This window comes from Pan troglodytes, chromosome 7, assembly GCF_028858775.2.
Source record: "Pan troglodytes isolate AG18354 chromosome 7, NHGRI_mPanTro3-v2.0_pri, whole genome shotgun sequence".
Lineage (NCBI taxonomy): Eukaryota > Metazoa > Chordata > Mammalia > Primates > Hominidae > Pan > Pan troglodytes.
In genome coordinates this window covers 144,624,986-144,631,126 of record NC_072405.2, presented here as the reverse complement: position 1 = coordinate 144,631,126, position 6,141 = coordinate 144,624,986, and positions in this window count along the sequence as shown.

The following is a 6,141-nucleotide window of genomic DNA, read 5'->3' as shown; positions in this document are numbered from 1 at the left end:
CTTTGTCCCAGTGCCAGGTATGTTTGAAGGTCAGGCTGCTCTGCCTTTTCCTTATGGATGTACTTATTAGGGACCTACTGTGGACCAGGAGGTCATGTGGATACTAGAGTAAGTAAACAAAAGACATAGTCTTTGTCCTTCATGGTGCTTCGTGTCTGTGGAGAATACAGATATGTAAATAATCACAAATATTATAACAGCTGATGAACATTTTGATTTGGCTTCCAGGAAGCTCAAGCTGGACACAGTGTCTTACACCTGGAATCTCAGCACATTGGGAGGCTGAGGTGGGAGGATCACTTGAGGCCAGGAGTTTGAAACCAGCCTGGGCAACATAGCAAGACCCTGTCTCTACAAAAAATTTTTAAAAAGTAGCCAGTCGTGGTAGTGTGTGACTGTGGTCCCAGCTACTCAGGAGGCTGAAGTGGGAGAATTGCTTGAGCCTGCAAGGCTGCAGTGAGCCATGATCATATACCACTGCACTCTAGCCTGGGTGACAAAGTGAGACCCTGTCTCAAAAAAAAAAAAAAAACAAAAACCAAAAAACTAAAACCAAACAAACTCAGATCTAAATTTGTGGCAAGTGTGTAAGTCATTAATGACTGCATATTTAGCTATATTCATGGTACCATGTCATTCCCACCCTGTTATAACTTTCTTCTTTCATTTTAAATTTAAGCTATCTTGTAAGCTGTCTTAAACCTTGTTTGGAATAAAGCAAGATATGCATTTAAAAATAAATATATAGAAACCTGCTGAAAGCCATTTGATGGGAGTGGCTCTAATTTTGCCTGCCTTTTGTCCCATTGGACAGATAAATGAGGCTAGGATGCAATATTTTCTCTGCTGAAAGATAGATGGTATGATTCTTATGCTCCATCCAGCACAATTGGATGGTGGCTCAATACTAATCTGGGAGAGAGCATATGTCTGTGCTGTTCATCACTGATTTCTCTGTGTCAAGTACAATCTTGGTATATAATAGCTGCTCCATAGATGTCTGTCGAATGTTCAATGAAGCAATGGTGTTATTTAGGACATCATAATTTATAATGCACTTTTCTCTCCTTCTTTCCTTTAATCCTAGCAGTTACTCCTACAAAGTCTCTATTAGGATAATGCTAGCTGCTATAACATGTAGACCACAAAACATATAGTGGCTCAAATACAATAGAAGCTTATCTCTTGTTCCTGGTTGGTGGTTGGCTTTACTTCTTGTGGAGACTTGGAGCCCAGGCTCTATTGTCCTCTAGAGTCTTGCCATCATTTGCATCAAGCTTGTGGATAGGGGAAAGAGAGAGAGCCTGTTCTTCTAAGCCTTGGCCTGAGCTCAAACACATTGCTTCTGCTTCTATCCTTTAGTGAGAATTAGCTTCATGGCTACATGTAAGTGCAAGGGGTCACTTACATGGGTAGGAGGTTGGGAAATAAAGGGCTGGAATGATAATCTGCTTTCCAGAGACAATGCTCTCTTCCACAAGGATGAATACATTTTAGTGTGGAGTTAGCCATCTCTGCCACAGGCTTAAGGGCCCAAAGTGCCCTTTTTGTATATTAGAAAAATAACTAAACAAGTCTGGAAATCCCCAAATCAGAGGGATGGTTTCCTTCTTCCTCAAAGTGAGGACCAGCAGGACTCTGACACCTAACAGGACAAATCAAGTCCAGATTATAAAGAATTGCCTCATCTCAGCCACAGGAAGATTCTGTCCTGTTGCTTATGCAAAGACTAAAGAAAATAGCACCAGTGGCTGTCTACATGTCCAAGTCATTTCTGTCTGTAGGACAAACATCCTTGGTATTTATCTTCTCTCTGCCTTAATGTTTCTGCTGGAACACCTGCCTGAGCTTTCAAGACTCTGTACGAACATATCCTGCACTTTACTGCTATTACTCCTCATGGATCCCTTCTGTCGAATTGCATCTTCCTCCCTGACATGGTTTGCCTGTGTCCCCATCCAAATCTCATCTTGAATTCCCAGGTGTTGTGGGAGGGACCTGGTGGGTGGTAATTGAATCCTGGGGGCAGGTCTTTCCTGTGCTGTTCTTGGAATAGTGAATAAGTCTCATGAGATCTGATGGTTTAAAAAATGGGAGTTTTTCTGCACAAGCTCTCTCTTTGCCTGCTCCCATCCACATAAGATGTGACTTGCTCCTCCTTGCCTCCTGCCATGATTGTGAGGCCTCCCCAGCCATGTGGAACTGTAAGTGCAATAAACCTCTTTCTTTTGTAAAGTGTCCAGTCTTGGCTATGTCTTTATAAGCAGCGTGAAAACAGACTAATACACTCCCTTCCTGTTCCTTTGTCACTGTCCACATGTACCTTCTCTAAGAGGCTACTCTGATTTTACAAGTTAGAATAAATTACCCCTAGCCCTTCTTCTTATTCATCTAGCGATTTGACTTAAAGGTCTATTCTTCTGTTGCCCCTAACAAATTGTAAACTTCCTAGGGGTAAGGGGTGGGGAATGTCCCAGTTAAAATACTTTTGGATGGCCCTTCACATACACCATCTGCTTCCCATTTAGGGCTGATTGCCTTGGGCATTGCTCCATTTGAGCTGGTCAGCTCAGCTGTTTACTTGTGGGGCGTAAATTGATCAGGTGTGACTGAATGGATCAGCTGCTTGGCTAAATGGACCCTTCCTTTCCATTCATTAGAGGATTTGATATGATTGTGGACAAATGCAGACTGTGTCCCAGCTCTGTGCTCCTCAAAGTTGATTGTGCTTGCAGATCACGTGGGGTCTCGTTAAGATGCAGACTCCGATGTAGTCGACTCTGGAGCGGGAGCTGCGATTGTGCATTCCTAACAATCTCCCAGGTGTTGCAGATCACCCTTTGTGTAGCAAGGACCTTATGTTTTGTGAAAAATTGGCTTTGAAATAATTCAAAAGTTGCTCTTTGAATGTGACCCACTCTTCTTTCCTGATAGTTTTTAATCTCAGCTGCTTTTGCTAGAGATGCACATATCTGGCTAAAAAGGAGAAAATCCAATCCATCTTTTTTTTGTTTTATTATCCTTCTGCAGTGCTCACATAATAGACTAGCAACAATAACAATGGTTATAATAATGGACAAGATTTATTAATCACTTATTATGCAGTGAGCATGCGTTCGCTTATACTAGCCTCCTGGCAACACTATTGGTTACTATTCCCACTTTGCACCTAAGGAACCTGAATTTAGGAAGCTTAGGAAAATTTCTGAGGAACACATAGTCAGTGTCAGAGCTGGGATTTGAGTATAATTGTTTGGGATTTGAGGGAACTGAGCACTTATAACTGTTCTCTCCTGCCTCAGTTGTCCCACCTCTTCTGCAGACATTTGATTTATTCCATTCTGTATGCTCTCTTATGCGCACATGCACACACACACACACACACACACACACACACACACACAGAGCAAACACTTAGATGCCTTGGTCCCTCCAGATGCTTGGTGTCAAGGTAGAATAAATACCTGGATAAATAATTATTCTCTGCCAGATGCCATGCGTCCTCTTCCTCCCTCTCTGTTTTGATTACAAACTGTGTTTCTCTTGGATGGCTCCCTGCAGACTTTATGGACCTTTTTCACCTTCACTCACCAAGGTTCAGAAACTCATTGGTCATGGTACCCAGAGTTAATTGCCTTGTGGGGAGTTTCTCTCCTGCTTGGACATCCCCATGTGCTAAATCGCACTTGGAGTTCCTATTTCATCGGGGATGTTTTTTACCTGGGTTGGTGTCATTCAGCATTAAATCACCTCTCCTCAGGAGTAAAGGTTAGTTTTCTCACATTTAATTTATAGTCCCAAGTAGGAAATAAAAGCACCATAATGGGTTTTATTACCTGCCTTGCTAATAATTCTTCAGTTTGTTACAATTTTAAATTAAAATGATGATGACCACAATAAAAATACAACAAATAATAAGTATTACTAGTAAAAAACATCAGCAAACCCCTTATATTTTGTTGTGTGTAATTATTGACTCATTGACAATGTATATTCATATGTGTTGTTATCATTGTTGATGCTATTATTATTACTACTACTGTTTTTTAAGAACCCAGAGAAATTGGCAGATGTTGATCAGGCAGCTTCCCAGCTGCAAATCTTGGGGAGTGGCAACATTAAGGTCATGCTGTTCAATCCCCATATTGGGCTGGATGAAATACTGTGATCTGGAGGTGAAAGACTCATCATGCAAGCCTGTGTCTGAGTTCCAGTTCTGCCACTTACTGATTGAGAGAGTTTGGGTACAACATTGAACTTCTCTAAACTCAATTTCTGCATCTCTAAAATGGGGAAACACATAAGATTCTTTGCCTGGATGAAATAAATATAGAAAGTATAAGTAAATTGTGTAGAATATAGGAGCAATAAGCAACAGCCACCAGTGTGACTGGCAGGTGGCTGTAAACCAGGCATTGCCCCCATCGCCAGTGGATGGGGTGGAGAATCACTGTTTTCCCACTAGACTTGGATATCCACACAAATGCAAAGGTAACTTCAGCATCCCTGCAGTGTCTACTCTGCCCACTCAGTTCTGAAGACTGTCTTCAGTGTTTGTATTGGAATGAATATCTGTCCTTTCAAACCACAGCCTTTTGAAGGAGATTTTTGAGTCCCATAAATTATTGTCAGCCTTCCAGGATGGGGATGAGGAGTGAGCATCAACGCATGTGTGTGGTGGGAGCACCTTCAGTGGGCACACAGCTGCTCCACGACTGACGCTGTTCCACCCCTCCAGCCTCATCCTGTTGTACTTCCTTTCACTCTTCACTCTGGCTACATTGCTCTGCTTGCCTTTCCTCAGTGGCCCTGGCCACTTACTGCCCCCATGCAGTTACTCACGGTGACTCGTGCTTCTCTCCTTGCCTTTTGATAATCTCTTTAGCTCTTGACGTTCAGATCAAGCGTTTTCTCTTCTGTGAAGTCTTTCTTGGAATCCTCTTCAGAAATGACCCCATTTTTCCTTTGGGCACCTTGTATCATGGCCCCTAGAAAAAGTTTTTGCTTTAATTTGCAAATCTGACAATCTTCTGGGTTAGGTAATGATCTCCCTAAAAGAGACGCTGGGCCTTGTTCATCTCTGTAATCCAGCTTAGCCTGGAAGAGAGTAAGTGACTTGCCACAATTTGTTGAATAAATTGTAATTGATTCCAGCTAATAGCTGTGGATTCGAGTAAGTCATTTAGGGAGACAGGAGCCATAGGCTTTGCCAGGACACCAGCCCAACAGACTGGGGTTTGGGGTAGAGAGGTGCATTAAAGGCTATTTAGAGTGTTGACCAGGGAGAGTGTGAAAGCAATCAGTCATGTAGGTCAAGCCGGATGGTGGAGGAGGAAGGAGAAACTGCTTCCTTCTGACATACCATGTGGGTAGTGGGTGGGTACCACTCATACCACCATTTTCTTATTCAATATTCAAACCCATGATGAGTAAACACAATGCCTTGATAACTGGTGGGGATCAAAATATCAAAGTAATAAAGTTACTGTAATTCCAAAAGTACAGGGCTTTGCTATAGACAGGCAGAGAAACACAGTAAACAAGTAGACAGACACATACGCAAAATAAAAACAAATGATAACTACCATGAAGGAAGCAGGGCTTTGAAAAAAAAAATCACAGCAATTCACTTTAGATTGGAAAGGCTTTGAAGTCCTCCAAGAATATGATTTAAATTTCAGCCAGAAGATTGGAAGGAGACAAGCATGCGGGTAGTTGCACAGAGTGCTTTACCCCAGGGGTTCCCAACTCCCCAGCCATGGACTGCTCACAGTGGGAGGTGAGCACCTGGCAAGGCAAGGGAGAGAAGCTTCATCTGTATTTTCAGCTGCTCCCCATCACTTGCATTAGAGCCTGAGCTCTGCCTCCTGTCAGATCAGCAGCGGCATTAGATTCTCATAGAAGCACGAACCCTATTGTGAACTGTGCATGCAAGGGATATAGGTTGTGTGCTCCTTATGATAATCTAATGCCTGATGATCTGTCACTGTCTCCCATCACCCCCAGATGGGACCATCTTGTTGCAGGAAAACAAGCTCTGGGCTCCCACTGAGTCTACATTTGGTGAGTTGTATAATTATTTCATTATATATTACAATGTAGTAATAGAAATAAAGTGCACAATAAATGTAATGAGCTTGA